This window comes from Corvus kubaryi, unplaced genomic scaffold (genome assembly GCF_017639235.1).
Source record: "Corvus kubaryi isolate FWS band 111438036 unplaced genomic scaffold, C.kubaryi_AGA036_p1.0 split1-37355, whole genome shotgun sequence".
Lineage (NCBI taxonomy): Eukaryota > Metazoa > Chordata > Aves > Passeriformes > Corvidae > Corvus > Corvus kubaryi.
Window position 1 is genome coordinate 195996 of NW_024582078.1, and position 15682 is coordinate 211677.

Below are 15682 nucleotides of genomic sequence, written 5' to 3' on the forward strand. Positions count from 1 at the left end.
GCACCCAGCGGCGAACGCAGCCCGGGGTGCCCCCGCCCCAAGGTCCCCCGCCCCCAGGCTGGGTGTCGGTGACGTCCCGCCTGGCAGCACCCAACCCTGTCACCCGCAGGACTCTGTGCCCTTGCCCGCGGGGTAATCCCGGGCTCACCCCAAAACTGTCACTGCCACGAAAATCCTCCCAGGGTGGTTTGTGCCGAGGAAGGGGCCGGGTCCGGGATTTGGGTGAAGGGTGGATGCAGGGAGTCATCATCCCCAGAGCCGTGGGGTGGGGTCAGCTTGGCCGGGAGGACACTGGCTGGCCGGGGGTCGTGTCTGTGGGATCGGAGTGACCCGCGGAACCCCCTCTGCCAGCACAGAGTTGTGCGGTTTGGGCTCATTTTAAGCCTTTTGGCTTCTTCGGTGCAACTTGGGGGGTGATGGATCAGCTGGGCCGTGTCCCCTGCGTCCCTGAGGGTCCCATCTGTGCCCCCCAGTCCCTCAGGCTGTCACATCCCGGCTGACCTCCTCTCTGCTTTTTTTTTTTCCCAGGTTTGTGGACCAAACTGACCCCACCCAGGGAGGGTCCCTGGCGTCCTGTGCCCCCCAGGTATTACGCGGAGCAGGCGAACCGCTTTGGGAGTGTTCGGGGAGCTCGGCAGACACGCAGGGGCAGAACCGGGGGGAGCGGGTTTTGGGGAGCTGTGAATTCCCCCCAAAAGGGAGCGGGGAGCGGGTGCCGGCGTTGGGGTCGTGCCTCAGTTTCCCCATTCGGGGAGGGGCAAGGTACAGCCCCCACCTCGGCCACGAGGGGGAAGCACGTCCCCGCGTCGCCCCCGTCCCCCGATGTGTCACCCCCCAGATGTGTGTCCCGCCAGATGTGTGACCCCCATGTGTGGAGCCCCAGATGTGTGAGCCCCCCCAAATGTGCAGCCACCATCCCCAGATGAGGAGCCCCAGATGTGTGACACTGATGTGTAGCTCCCCCAGATGTGTGACCCCCCCGAGGTGTGCAACCCCCCCAGATGTGCGACGCCCCCAAATGTGGAGCCCCAGATGTGAAGGGTCCCAGGTCCTTCTGACCCCACCGGAGTCCCTGCCGCTGGGGACATTTGGGTGACACTTCTCCGGGCAGGTTGGCACCAGGGGCCGCCTCTGGTCCCCGTGGGGAATTTCGGGTCACATCCCCCCAAAATCCCAGCCCCCCCCCACCCCCATACACGGCTGCGAAACCCCCTCGGCAGCACCCAGGGCACGGCAGGACCGCGGCCCGTCCTTTCCCACCCCCGGCAGGGACAGAGTGCTCGCCCCGCCCCGTCCCAGCTCCTCCCAGTCACCCCACTGGGTAAGCTGGGAATGGCACGAGCTGCAGATACACTGTAAACCCTCCTTTTTATTGTTTTTCTCCTCAATTCCCAGCCACAGACAACACTGCCCTGCACACCCCCAACCCGGCTGTGCCCCCCTCGCCCTTCCCCAGGCTCGGGAAGTCCCCAGGGGACACCAATCCCCTCGGGAAGAGCCAGGAAAGGGCACGAAGGCTTCTGGAGACACAGGAATCTTTCCCCATGTCAGGCTTTGAAACCGCCAGCATTAAAATGTGCAAAATCTGTGAAGTGGCCCCAAAACGCAGCTGCTTTGGGGAGGGAAATGGCCTCATCCTGCACCCCCTGTTCTGCTCCTGGGGAGGGCACTCCACACCCACCAAGGGGACAGTTCTGGGGATGACATCCTGTCCCCACTGGGGACACCTGATCAGGCTCTACCCCATAGACAGCACGGGGTTGGGGCATTTTGGGGGGTCACCAGGCAGAGGGGACCACGGAGCCACCAGAGTCTGGAATTCCCGGTGACACATCGCTCCCGGCCAGGTGCCATGAGGCCGCGGGGCCGGGAAGCAGCTGTGGCTCCGGGGGCTGGGTGCCAGCCAGGGACAAACCACCAGCCAGCCTGGATCCGTCCTCACGTCAGCGGGCCGGGCTGCGGTGTACCCGGATCTGTCACCTAATTGCTGGGGACCAGCGTCTCTTCGTCATTTTGGGGATGGCTGGGAACGTTTAACCCCTTGGGGGCTGGGAAACTGTGCTGGATCGGCCTCCCTGGGCCAGAGCAGCGGCATGGCAGGACACAGGTGTCACACACGGCACGACACGGGTGTCACAGACGGCACGACACGGGTGTCACACACGGCACAACACGGGTGTCACACACAGCATGACATGGGTATTACACACGGCACGACACGGATATCACACATGGCACGACACAGGTGTCACACACGGCATGACACAGGTGTCACAGCATGACACGGGTGTCACACATGGCACAACACGGGCGTCACACACCGCACGACATGAGTATTACACACGGCACAACACGGGTGTCACACACGGCACGACACAAGGCACAGCCCCAGGGCTGTACCTCTCAGGGGTGCCCAAATCCCCAAGTCCTGCCCTCCACGGGGTGTGTTGGTGGTGACAGTGACGAGCCAATGTCCCAGCTGCCAGGCTCAGACGTTGTTTTGGGGTGACACAGGAAAGGACAGAGGGATGCTTGGTGACACCTCGCTGTCATTCTGCTTGGTCCATGGTCGCCCTGGCATGGTCACCATGCCACAATCCCCTGATGGTCCCTGTCACCCTGCTGGTCCCCAACACCCTCCTGGTCCCTGTCACCATGTTGGGTCGTTGTCACCCTGCTGGTTCCTGTCACCCTGTTGCTCCCCATTTCCGTACTGGGTCCACATCGAGCTTTTGGGTCATCATCACCTGACCAGTCCCCATCACCCTGCTGGTCCCATGTCACTCTACCGGTCCCCATCACCCTGCCAGCCTCCATCGTCCTGCTGGTCCCTGTCACCCTGCTGGGTCCCCAACACTCTGCTGGTCCCATGTCACCCTGATGGTCCCTTTGTGGTGGGTGTCACTGGGTGTTGCATCTCCTCCTCCATTCCTGAAGGGCCCGTTTCAGCGCTGCCACCAAACCCCTCACTTCCCTGGGAATATCCTTGGAGTCACCCCAAGAGAATCCCTTGGGGTCTCAGCCCTGAGCCTGGTGGCCATGGGGCATCCTGGCCCACATCGCTCTGGCTTATCCTGGTTTTCCCAGTGTGCTGCTGATCCCATTTCTTCGGAGGAATGGGACAAAATCCATGTCCCCAACCCCCTCGGTGACATCCTCAGAGGCTGATTTTTTTTCCCCTCTCCCATTTCCAAAGGGTGATGGAGGTGGTGAGTGGGTGACACCTGGGGGACTCTGGCAGTGACGTGCCCGTGTCTGGCTCAGCCAGGGGTGTCCATGGCTGGGGGCTCCTGGCTGGAGCCCTGTGACCTTCACACCATCAGTTCTTTGCTTTGAGGAGGTTGAAATGGAAATGTTTTCGATTTCAGTGAGGGAGATGCACGTGCTGCAGAGCATTGGGGACCCATCACTTGGGTGATCTTGAGCCGTGATCCCAGGCCAGGGACAGGACAGCAGCTGTGTGGCCACAAAAAGAACTTGTTTCCCCCCACAGCCCCGTGGCTTTGGCCACAAACCTGCAACAACCATCATATTTTTAGAGTGAAGAGGGAAAAACCAACGTGCTCATGGCCACTCCTGTGTGTGGGACCCATCCTGTTTGCTTCCCACAATCCCGGCAACACAGCCGGGGATTTCCGAGGGTAGTGGGGGCTGAAAGGATGGTGGCAGCGCACAGATTTAATTAGAGGTGATGAGGGCATGCAAATGAGCAGGTTAAAGCCTGCTCGGGGGTGGCCAAGCTCCTGAGAATCCCCAGAGGATTTGGAGGTGTTTCCCACATTTCCCACGCTCCGGGTGCCGGGGGAAGGCTGGATGCTGGGGTAAGCACTGTCTGGGAGTCGTGGCTGGGTGGGAGGGCACGGAGGGAGGACAGGCAGGTCACACCTCCATGGTTATCCCATGCTCCTCTCCAGCCTGGGGAATGGGTCCTTGATGTTCTGGGAAGCCTGAACCCCTCAGGGATCCAAGTGAGCCCAGGGAAAGCTGGAAATGGGCTTATTCTCCTCCAGTTTTGGCATTTGGGATGAATTCCCTCATGGAAGAGCTGGCGTCTTCTTTACCCCTCCATCCTGCTTCCCACCCCTTCCCTCCTCCTCATCGCTTCCATGTGCAGGGATGAACCTAATCCAAAAGATTCCTGACGTGCTCTGCCAGAGCAGCACCTCTCTAGTAGGGGGATCTGGCCCTCGGAATGTTCCTCCACCCCTAAATCCCCAAAATTTAGGGATGAGCAGAGCTCAGCCCCAAATCCCCCATCCTAGGATCTGAGCAACCCAATGGGGTCTTGGAATGGCAGCAAAAGGTGCTCAGCAAAGCCCAGGAATCCCAACTCTTCCCTGGAAGAAAGCGAGGAGAGTTTCCTGGCTGGATGGAGCACCTGGAGCTGGTCAGAGACCCAAACCCATCACAACCCAGGGAAGCACCCAGGGACAGTGAGCTTGGGGTTGTGATGGGGATGAGAATGGGATTAAGGGTGCAGCTGGTGGTTTTTCCAGGGAAAACACTTCCACCGCATCTTTCCGGGGAGGAGGGTGAAGGCAGGCGGTGGCCCAGCCGCATGACACTGAGCTGGTCGGGCTCTGGAGGCTGCAGCCAGGAGGGCGATGCCAGGATGGGGTGGAATGGGTGGGAATTCCTGTGGGAATGTGCTGCTGAGCCAACACTCCTGGAGACACCCACTCGTGGGTGATGGGACTGGGTCGGGAGCCCCCGCGGGGTCCCTGGGGAGGGGCGTGGGTGCGGAACGTGACACCCAGCACGGGTCAGGGGTGTTGCACTCGATGGAGAAGCTCTGGAGGAAGTTGTGAAAGGGGGAGCAGATGCCGTCAGTGGGGTGTGGGGTGGGGAGAGCCCACGGCAGGAGCTTCCCAGGGAGCCGGGTGGGAGGTTCCTCCTTCCATTTCATCGTAATTGCCTGTGGGTCCTTCCTCCCACAGAGCTCCCAAGAGGGTGTTTGGAGCTGTTTGGAGCAGGGTTAGGAGCACTTTGATGTGTTTGAAGCAAAATTCCAACTCCTGCCATCAGGTGCCATCTCCCACACTTGCCCATGGACACCCCATGGAAGTCACAGGACAGGAGTCCGGGTGTTCCAGGCCCCCCAGCATTGCTTCCAACATGGTCCAGGCTTACTGGGACACAAACAGCTGGTTTTTCCCCCAAAAGCTACTGTTTCCTGCCAGAAAACACAATTCCTTTGATAAATATTAGGAATGGAAAGCGTTTGACCTTCCCTGTTGTTTGGCTCCTGTGGGAAGCTGAGCAGGAGGAACTCATCCCGTTCCACCCAGAGCAGCTTCTGATGGACACCAGGAGGGTTTTGTCCCCTCGGATGATGTGAATATCCAGGACCATTTTCTGCCCAGCAACGGGTTGATCAGGTCCTAAAATTGGTCCAAAATGTGAATTTTTGAAGAAGAGTATCCAACCTCTGGAGTCATGGACACTCGCTCTGGCTTTGTCCCTGGTTTGCCAGCCCCAGGCAGCATCTCCAGCCTGAATCCAACCCAAATCCTGCGACTTTTCATCCTGGTGTGGGAGATGCTGGATGTCTGTGCCACCAACAGATGTGGTAAAGGCAAAGGAAGAGCAAACCCAGGTGATCCACGGATGGTTTGAGAAATAACTCATCCCTGGAAGTGCCCATTCCCTGGTCAGGAGGAGCCAGAGGAATCTGCATCCCTGGGGGGATTTGTCACCAAGGCATCCCCCAGTCCTTGGCTCAGTCTCAAAGTGGCTTTTAAGGGACAGGGAAGAAGGAAGGCCGAGGTCCATGGAGCTGGGATGTGGCTGATGCCTCCTGAGAGACCCCTCTCAGAGAGGCTCCGGGCCTTAAAAAGGGAATTTCTGGATCTAGATGCTGAAATTGAGGAAGAGAAGAGAAGAGAAGAGAAGAGAAGAGAAAAGAAAAAGAAAAGAAAAGAAAAGAAAAGGAGAGATGAAATACATGAAACGAAAAAAGAAATAAATAAATTGAAATAAATAAAATAAATAAACATAATTAAATTAAATTTAATAGTTAAAATAAAATAAAATAAATGAAATGAAATAAAATAAAATAAAATGTCACCTGTTTCTACCTTCCTGGGTGGTGGAACCACAAGGAGCCAGGTCCATGGGGCAGAGGGAGAGGACATCCCTGCTCCATGGCATCCCGGACCCCATCCCCTATGGATGCCGCACACGGCCCCGTCCCTGCTGTCACCCTTAGAGCTGTTTTGTTTTGTTTTGTTATTTTGCTGATTTTTTTTTCCCTCTTTTGTTTTTAATTCTCCAGCAGCATCCCATTGCTCCAGGGAGGACCGGGATCCACCCGGCTCCGGCATTGGAAAACCGCAGCTCCCGGCGTGCCCAGGACCCAGCAGCACCCACAGGGAACACGCACCGAGGGAAAAGGCTTCGGGATTTGGTGGATTTGAGCCGGAGCCCGGCTGGCCAGAGGGGCGAGGGCTCTGCCCCGGGAAGAACCGGCTCAATTCCAGACTGAGTAAGCGGCTGCTCCTGCCAAAATCCAGCGCCGGCGGCCGTGGTGGGAATTTTGGGGCTGCAAAGAGCGTCACTGGAGGTGCCGCACGGCCCCCGAGCCGTCACCCCCCCGGGCCGGGAGGTGTTTGAATGAATCCCTTAATTAGGAAGCTGGAAGAGGCGCTGCCCAGATGTTGGCTCGGGATCCAGCGGTGGAGGCGGCCCCGGGGTCACTCAGCAGAGCCCCTCCGGGACGGTGGGATTTGCGGTCGCGGTGAGGATGAGGAGCAGCGCCGGGCAGTGTGTCTGGCCAAGCCATGCTGGCTGATCCCAAATCCCTGCCGGGACCACCCGCCCGGGGCGTTTCTGGGGCACGGAAGGGTCCGCTGGCATTGCACTGAGCGGGAACGCTGAGCAGGCGCCCCGGGATGGACACGGAGGGGTTAAATCTCGCCGGATCCCGGGAAGAGCCGGCGCCTTTCCAGCCTGAATAAACCCAGCACCCTGCCAAAATCCTGCTCCAGGACCCAAACTCCTGGATTATCAACCGTAATCCAGGCAGGGTATTCCTCTGGAGGAGCGACCCTCCGTGCCTGATGCACGGCCTGCAGGGAATGCATCCCACTGAGCCCCGAAACCCCTCAGGAGCTGTCCTGGGACACCACCCGGCTCTCGGGGTTCCTACTCTGGCTCCAGCCTCTGCAGCTCCATCCAGCAGCTCCGGCATCTATTTGTTTACAAGCGGGGTGGGAGTTTTGCTTTTGCTTCCCTTTATTTTTAAACTTATTTATCTTTATTTTGGATTTCTGACTCATCCCCACCCGTTGCCGGGAGGAAACCGGAATCAAAAAAGCCTCAGATATCGTTTGTATCAGCTGAATAAAATCCTCCCCCAGAGAGGAAAGTCCAGCAACAGCTCCAGGACCCAGAGCCGCTTCTCCTTCCCCTGGTCTCATTCCCACAGAGGAGGAAAACTCAATTTTTCCTCTTTTTCTCCAAACCACAGCTGGTTTCAGGCTCTGCAAGCACAGAGCCAGGCCTGGAGCTCACGGAATGGGGGGGCAGAGAGGTGCTGGGTGCCCCCCAGCCCCTGCACGCCCTGCCTGCCTTCGGGGTACCCAGCCCCCGTTCCCATGGGATGCTCCGTGGGGATGCAGCACTCATGGAGCTGCCAAAACAGGGGGGGTGCCAAGGAAGGGGAGGGTGTCCTGGGAGGTGCCACACGATTGGGCTGCCCTATTAATAAGGGTGCCCAGAGATGGGGGTGCCTCCTTGATGAGGGTGCCCTGGAGATGAGGGTACCCCATTAATAAGGGTGCCTTGAAGGCCAGGGTACCCCAGAAGTGAAGGTCCCCAATTAACAGTGCTGTCCCATTGATGAGGGTGCCCTGTTAACGAGGGTGTCATGGAGGTGGAATGCCCCTAGAGACAAGGGTGCCCCTTTAATGGGGGTGCCTTGAAGGTGAAGCCACCCCAAAGATGAGGTGCCTTACTGGTGTGGATGCCCCATTAATGAGGAAGCCCTGAGACTGGGGTGTCCCATTAATGAGGGTGCCCCATTAACGAAGGTGCTTTGAGATCGCAGTACCCAGTGCTGCTCCTCCCTGGGGTGGTTCCAGGGGTCTCCCCTCGTGGTGGGGGCAGGAGGCCAGAATATCCCGAGACCCCTGGCAGGTCCCATATCCCTCCTTTAGCCAAACATTCCCATCCCAGCTGGAATGTGTGAAGATCGGGAGAAAACAACCCAAAAGCAGCATCCTGGGGCTGCAAGGGTGGGCAGTGACTCTGGCCCATGAAGCATCCCCCTGGTCACCTCCAAATCCAGCCCTTTCCAGGGGAGGGCCAAATTCATCCCCCTGAATCTGCTTTTCCCTTTCCAAGGGAGAAGTGCTTTGGAGATGCCCGGCTGCGTCCTGCCCGGCCACCCTGGGATCCCAGGGAGCTGAGAGCATCCAGCTGCCAAGTGTCAGTCCTGATTCCAGGGAGGATGAAGTGGCCCCCCTGGCTCAGCAGAAAGGTTTTGGAGGCATGAAGGGAGGCTGTTGGGTTCTTATCCCAATCCTAATCCTAATCCCAATCCTAATCCATCTCTCTATTGCAATGAGCTCGTGTCCTGCTTGTTCCCTGCACGTGGAGGACCCCTCAGCTCATTTTCACACTCCTGGGTATGGATTAAATTTATTCTTTTTTGAATCTGTATCCTGGGGGTGATCCTGCTGCCGATGGCTCCTGCTTTCCTGGGATTTGCCTTGTTTTTCCTCATGCCAAAGTGAAGGTGCTGCTTTGGGATCAGGTGCCCTGCAGTGACACAGAGGGGCTGCCAGGGAAGGGCTGATGTGAAGCCAAACCACCCTGGGATGTCCCGGCCGGGAGAGCTGGCACTGGGCACGAGGAACTGGTAGCTCTGAGTGGTTTGGGATTTTCCCAGGAAGTGGATCCCAGCTCATATCCTGCTTTTCCACAGCGTTTCCAGCTGCTTGGGATAACCAAGGGGTCCCTGCTCCAAATCCCATCCTGGTCTCTGCTGCAGCCAGGTGGAAGTTTTGCAGCCTGGGATTGGAGGTGGGATCCAGCCCTGGGGTTGGAGGTGGGATCCAGCCCTAGACTTGGAGCTCGCTGCATCCCTGGGGTGGGCTCCAGCCCAGGCCTGTGCCCTTCTTAATATTTTCATTATTTTGAATTCACATTTCCCTTCCTGCATCCTGCTGGCTCCAGCCCTGGGGAGGGATGGGGATCCAGCCAACGGCTCTGACCCCTGGGGACATCACCCAGGGCTGGGAGAAGGAGGATGTGACCCATGTGGAAACCACAGGTGGTTTCGATGTGTTTATGAGCCTGGGCACAACTTCCTCAGCCCGGGTTTCCCACCAAGGGCCCAAGTTCTCCACAGGCACCCAGGACGTGCAATGGGTGGGAGGTGCAGCACCCATGGGTGACAACCCCTGCCATGACAGGGGTGTCTGTGCTGCTGGGACAAGGCAGAGGGGGATTTGGGGAGGTGGATTGCAGCTCTTTGTGCCCATCCCTGCATCCTGGGATGTGTGTGGGCTGGGAGGCTGGGCTGTCACCCCGGAGTGATGCTCTCGCGGAAAGGGTGAGTGGTGCTGGCCACGGGTCACACTCTCACCCCCAGGAAAAGCTCGGGCAAAAGTTATTCTTGAAAAAACGTAGTTTCCTCTTTTCCTTCCTCGTCGCAGGCACGTGGTGGTGAGGTCATGGAGCACTGGGCTCGCCGCAGGACATGCCTCCGGCTCGGCGTAATCCCGTCCCCAGGGCCACAGCCGGTTCTGGCCAGTGCGGTGGGGGGGGGGGAGTTTCGGGGCCTCCACTGCCCCTCCAGCCCCACTTTCCTCCCAGTCAAGCCACCACATCCTGAGCCAGCCCTCGGGCTGCTGCCTTTGCTCCCGCCGGCTTTCCCAGCGCGGTTCCAGTATCCCAGAGGCGAGTGCGGCTTCACATCGAAAATCAGCCCCAGATGTGGCGGAGCAGCTGCTGCTGGAGCGCCATGAGCAGGGATGGGCAGGGCTTGGGGACACGGGGACAGCAGGAGGAACCTGTTGGGTGGCCAGGGCCTGAGAGTCAGTAGTTCCTGGGGGTTTTGTCCCACCTGTCAGGTGACAGTGTCCTCTCTGCAGCCGGGTGCTCCCCAGGAAGGGGTGATAGGAACACCCAGGGGCTCCCCAGTCCTTGGGGAGAGGCTGTGGAGCAGCCTCAGAGGACATGGGGCAATTCTAGCTGCTGAGGCCCATGCTGGGGCTGCTTCTGGGAAGCAGGATCCCTTGCTGACAGGAGCCAGGTCCCCATTGCTGTGCCACCACCCTCCATCAGGAGCAGAGCTGTCCCTGGGGATTGGCACAGCCCAGCCAGGGGGACATCAGGAGTTTTAACAGCCCACGATTGCTTGGGGACTTCTCAGGATATGGCGGCCGAGGTCCCTGGCTGAGTGTGGGGCTGCTGGCCCTGCCTGGGGCTCCGGGGCGGGAACCACACGCTAATCAAAAGAGGATGGAAAACTTGTGGTTCCTTGGAAATGCTGCACAGCTACGAGCAGCCCACAGCAGCTTCCAGATGCGGCAGCAGCAGCCATGGGATGAAATTCTGATGGATTATTCTTAATTCCAAGCGCTGAAGCGGGGGTGGCGGCAGCAGACTGACTCTGCAGCACTGCTGGGCGGGGCAGCGCTGTGGAGCCCCTTCCCCGTGGTTTGGGATGCCATGGCTCTGCCTCACGCTCTCCTCATTGAGATGGGACTCGTCTGGCTCATCTCAGGCCCTAAATTTGACCCTTTCCAAGATCCCTGGTTCATTACATTCCTATGGGTGTGAGGAATTGTGCTGGGAGCTGCTGACTCTCCAGGGCTTGGATGCACTCCGCACCCTGGCCCCAGTCCTGCATCCCGGCCCCAATCCTGCATCCTCGCCCCCAAGCACATGGAAGATGCCCCATACTCAGGGTCAGGGGTCCCTTGAGCATCTCCCACTCTCTGGGGCCACAAGAGCCCAGGCAGGTTTTTTATCATGTTTTTGTTCTCTCCAGCCTCTCTGGGCACAATTTCCACCCCCTGTTGGGGCGGTGTGTTGCTCTGAGGATTCCGAGGGGCCTGAGGAGCCGTTTTGCCGGCGATCCCGGGGGCTGCCGGGCGGGATGATGGGTGGAGGCGCAGCAGCACACGCCAAGATGCATCAGCCTGTGTTTTTCTGGTGGTGGCTGAAGGTTGTTTGTGCTGTCCCGGGGATGATCCAATGCTCTTGGCGTAGGTGCATGAGCGGCCTCCGGGCACATGCACGGGATGGGCCAGGAACAGGGCGATCCTGGTTATCCCGAAACATCTCCTGCTCTAAACATGACTGCAGCCCCCCAAAACTGCTGTGGGACCCTATTTCTGACCAGTTCTGCATGAGCAAAACTTCCCAGCAATCCTCAGACCACCTCCTTGCATCCACAGCACCAATGCTGCCCAGAGCTGGATGGGGCTCTTGGTGCCTGGATGAGCAGGGAAGCAGCTCACCTGCTGGAAGGACTGTTAGTTTCCTTGGAGAAAGCAGCAAGTACATCAACATTTGAGTGTCCAATCCCATAGGAGCAGCTGGAGGCATTTCACCCCATCCCTGCGAGCTGCTCAGCTCTGTTCTGGCACGGGATGGAATTGTGATGAGTGGGGGGAAGAGGATGGGGAATGTCCCCTGGGAGTGAAGATGAGGCCACTGAGATGGAGATGGAAGCTCCTCGTCCAGCTGTGAGGGAGATGGGAAAGGCCGGATTTAGCATCGGCGCTGGCCGGGAGCGTGGGAGCGGCGGGAGCGGGACGTGGTTGGTGGATTTTCACCGGGAGGTGCCGGCACGGTTGTGTCCGTGCTACATCCTGATGTGTCCCTTCTCATGATGGCAAGACCTGGGCTGCCTTGGAGCAGGGGGTTGGAGTTGATGTTTGTCTCCCATTTATTTGGCTTTCCAGAGCCGAAAAGATGCTTTTGGTAAACCTGAGTGGATTCCAGACCCTCACCAAGTGCAGCGTTTCGCTGGAGAAGTGCAAGGCCCCCAAACTCCTCTTCACCCCCTTATCACCACCCCTACCCCACTAGCCTTTGCAAATTCAAAATCTCCTATTTTCAGCCCAAAATGAACCACTCAGCCCCAGCCAGGGCTGCTGGCATAGCTGAGGGGGCAGGGTGTGTTTCCTGTGGCACTGGCAGCTCCATCTCTTCAAAAACCAGCCTGAACTTCATCCCTGTGTTGGGAAAGGGATGGATCCAGGCATGGAGCCACCTGCGGCTCCCCTACGAGTTCCATTCCTCCAAAAACCAACCTTAACTTCATCCCTCCCATGGGAAAGGGATGAATCCAGGTGCAGAGCCACAACCAGCTTCCTCAGAACCCCCATCCCTCTGCAAACCTGCCTGAACTTCAGTCCTGCCATGGGAAAGGGCTGGATTCAGGTGAGCCACTGACAGCTCCCACGGCCAAGGCTTATCAGGGATAAACCACTCCTGGCATCCCCTGACATGCCAGCGCATCCCATCTCCAGGTAGGGCTCCAGCTCTCCTAAAGCCGTCCTGGAGCTGTTGGCAGGAGGGAGGAGGCAGCTTCACGGTGCTAAAATCACTGCTGCTAATGAAAAACAGGCTCCGAGCAGCCAAACAGCTGATCCATGGCCTGGAGCTGAGCAATGCCTCGAATTCCTGGCAGGAGCTACTTCCTTTTGGGAGGCGAGGGCTCCTTCCCCAGCAGCAAGGCAGTGCTGTCCCCTCCTGTCCCCATTAGCCCCCAGCTGCCCCTCGGGGATCAGGGAACGGAATGATGGAGGTTACACACCGCTGGGGGTCTGTCCAGTCCTCTGTCTGTCTGCCCATCTTTGTCCCCCTCCATCTGCAGTGAGGAATATGATGGGCATAAGCCCCACCGTGCCCTGTGAGAACACTCCTTGTCCCCCAGGTGTCCTTTGGCTGACAAGGATGTCCCTTAGGGCCGGGGGTCCTCCAGATTTCAAGGATGGGCACAAGCAGGGAAAGGAGCTCAGCAGCTCCCGGGGCCGGGTCCTGCTGTCGGGTGTGGAGCAAGATAAGGCCGTGACTCAGCCTCAGCCCTCAGCCCTGCTTCCCCTCCTTCCCAGCAAAGCCCCGCTGGCACCTGGGGACCGCGGGGTGCAGCCGGGGCTGGGTCCCACGTCTGGGTGTCCGCGGCGGAGATCGCGGCCAGTGGCTGATGTAAACAGCTCCGCTGCCGATAAACAACCGGCCCCGGCGGGAGCACAAACAGCTCCTCTGTTCTGGCTCTGGACTCTCCCTGTGACGCCCCGGCAGCAGCTCCATGGCTCAGGCTCGGTGTCTCCAAACACCCGCTCCAGCCCCATATTGGCGGGTGGTACAGGGCTGTCACCCCATTAGCCTGCAGCCGGACATGTGTGGGGATCACATTCCAAATTTGGGATGGCGAGAGTGGGATTTAGTCCCTCAGACCTGTGCTGAGGTCAGGGACAGTGCTGCCTCCGTCCATCACACGGTCCGAGGGTTGTGGCATCCCAGTAAGGGTTTGGCACGTTTGGGTGTCACCTTGTTCCTGGCTGTGGTGACAGACAGGAACCCCCCGGGTGGGTTCCCACAGCACGGTGCTGAGGCCTGGCTGCCCTGGAGCATTCCCAAGCTGTTCCCAAGCTGTCCCCACTTGTGCCCAGCTGCTCCCAGAGCTGGCCCTGGACCCTCCCCCATGGGTCAGGACCCTCTTGGCTCCAGCCGGGCTGAGCTGGGGGTGCCAGGGCTGCATCCACACTGCACTGTGCCGTGAGCTCCGGGTGGTGCCAAGCGGGGAACGGGGCACACTGGGCGCTTGTTCAGGGTGTACTGGGGATGCTGGGGAGTCCCCTGGAGCACATGGACATGCCACAGGGTGGGCATCATGCTGTTGCCACCCTGAAACTGCTGCTGGTGGCACCTTCTGCCCCATCGCCCGCACCTCCCCCAGAGTCTGTGGGTGCCCGTGGGCAGCTGCCTGGGAAGGCTTTTGGCTCTGGCTCTGGCTGCATTCCTCGGTGGAGGGAGGAGTGGAGCTGGAGCCTGACATGACTCAGCCACAGCCACGAGGGCTGGGGACATGCCGGTGACCCATGTGGGGCTATCACCCGTCTGCGGTACCCCCTCACCACCTGGCACCACCCCTGGCATGGGCACCCCTTCCCAATTGCAGGGTTGGGCTTTATCTGTGCCCAAGGACCCCCGAGCATGTGCCAGGGGGTGGTGGGAGGTCTCCCGAGAGCCTCTGTGGTTGAGGACAGCTGGACCCCGGGTTATGATAACTCTGGAAAGGGACTTTCTCCGCAGGCGCCGGACACAGCCTGACCCTGCGGTTCCCTCGCTCCCAGCCTGGCCGAATTCCCTGTGCCTGGATCTGGCCAGTGCTCTGCTCCCGTGGGTGCTGACCCCGTGGCGAGGGGGCTGCTGCTGGGGGAGCCCTGTGATGGCCCCCCTGATCGGGGCTGGGTGGGATGTCCCAGAGCATCCCAGCGTGGGGCAGGCAGCAGGAGAGGCATGGAGGGGAGGAAGAGGGGGGTTTGCTGTGGGATGAAGGCTCCAGCCTCATCAGGACATCCTGAGTCCCCCCCCCGACAGCGGGCTGGGGGGAAGTGCCTTCCAACCCACATTCCTCCACTCCTGAAGGAACCGGCTCGGGACCTTCCCACGGGGATTTCCAGCCTGGGCACTCATCGCTCCAGCTCGGATCATGCTGGGGGGGGTCCTGGCTCAGCTGCAGCACCCAGGAGACTGTGGGAGAGCATCCTGGCCCTACGGTGAATCACCGGGAAGGAACTGATTAAGACCTTGCAACACTTTCCTGCTGGAAATAACTTTCTCCAGAGAGGCAGCCCCAGGCTGGTCTCAGGATGCAGCTGGGGGGATTGGATATGCTACAGGCTTTATCCCTGCTTTGGGACTTGCTGGCTGGAAAAAGCCTCCCAAAATGAGGGATTGGTTGTGATGTGCTCCTGCTCCCACGGGGGATGGGAAGAGAGGGAATCGCTGTAGCAGGAGAATTGAGGTCCGGGGATGCTCTAACCTGGCGGAGATGTGGCTGCGTGGGGATGGTGCCGGTGTCTGCTCCAGGCCCTTTGGATCCGGGAACATCCTGCACTGCCTCGCCTTCAGCCCTGCATCCCTCTGGCTGGGGCCAGCAGAGACGGGGATCCCTGGGATGCCCCATGGACTCATCCCACATTTCCCCCTTGGCTGACCGTGGCTGTGGGGGGTGAGGGGTGAGTCCTGCACAGCACCAGCGTGGTGACAGTGCCATTGGTCCCAGTTTGCAACTGGGGGAGGGACAACCACCCTAAATTTTGCCTCCCCCAATTTTTCCAGCTGTGGTGTGGGCACGGAGCTGCTGCCACCTCTGCCACCCGCCACCAGCCCCACTTCTGCCCCGTGACTCAGGGATTTCGGCAGGTTTGGGAAGGGAGGAGGGGCAAAAGCCACTTCCCTGCCAAAAAAAAAGAGGCGGATGCTGCTCTCGCCCTCTGTCATGCATGAGGTGGATTAATATTAACCCATCCCTCCATCCTGCTGTCCCGCTCTCCTGCTGCCCCCCTGTCCCGCTGCCCCATAGCTTGTCCCATGACCCAGCATATGACACTTTTCCGGTCCCTTTAAAGCAGAGGGGGATGAGTGTGCGGGAGATGAGCAGCCCAATGGTCTCGCCACGGGGTCCCCGTGAGTCACCCCCGGTGCTGGCGTC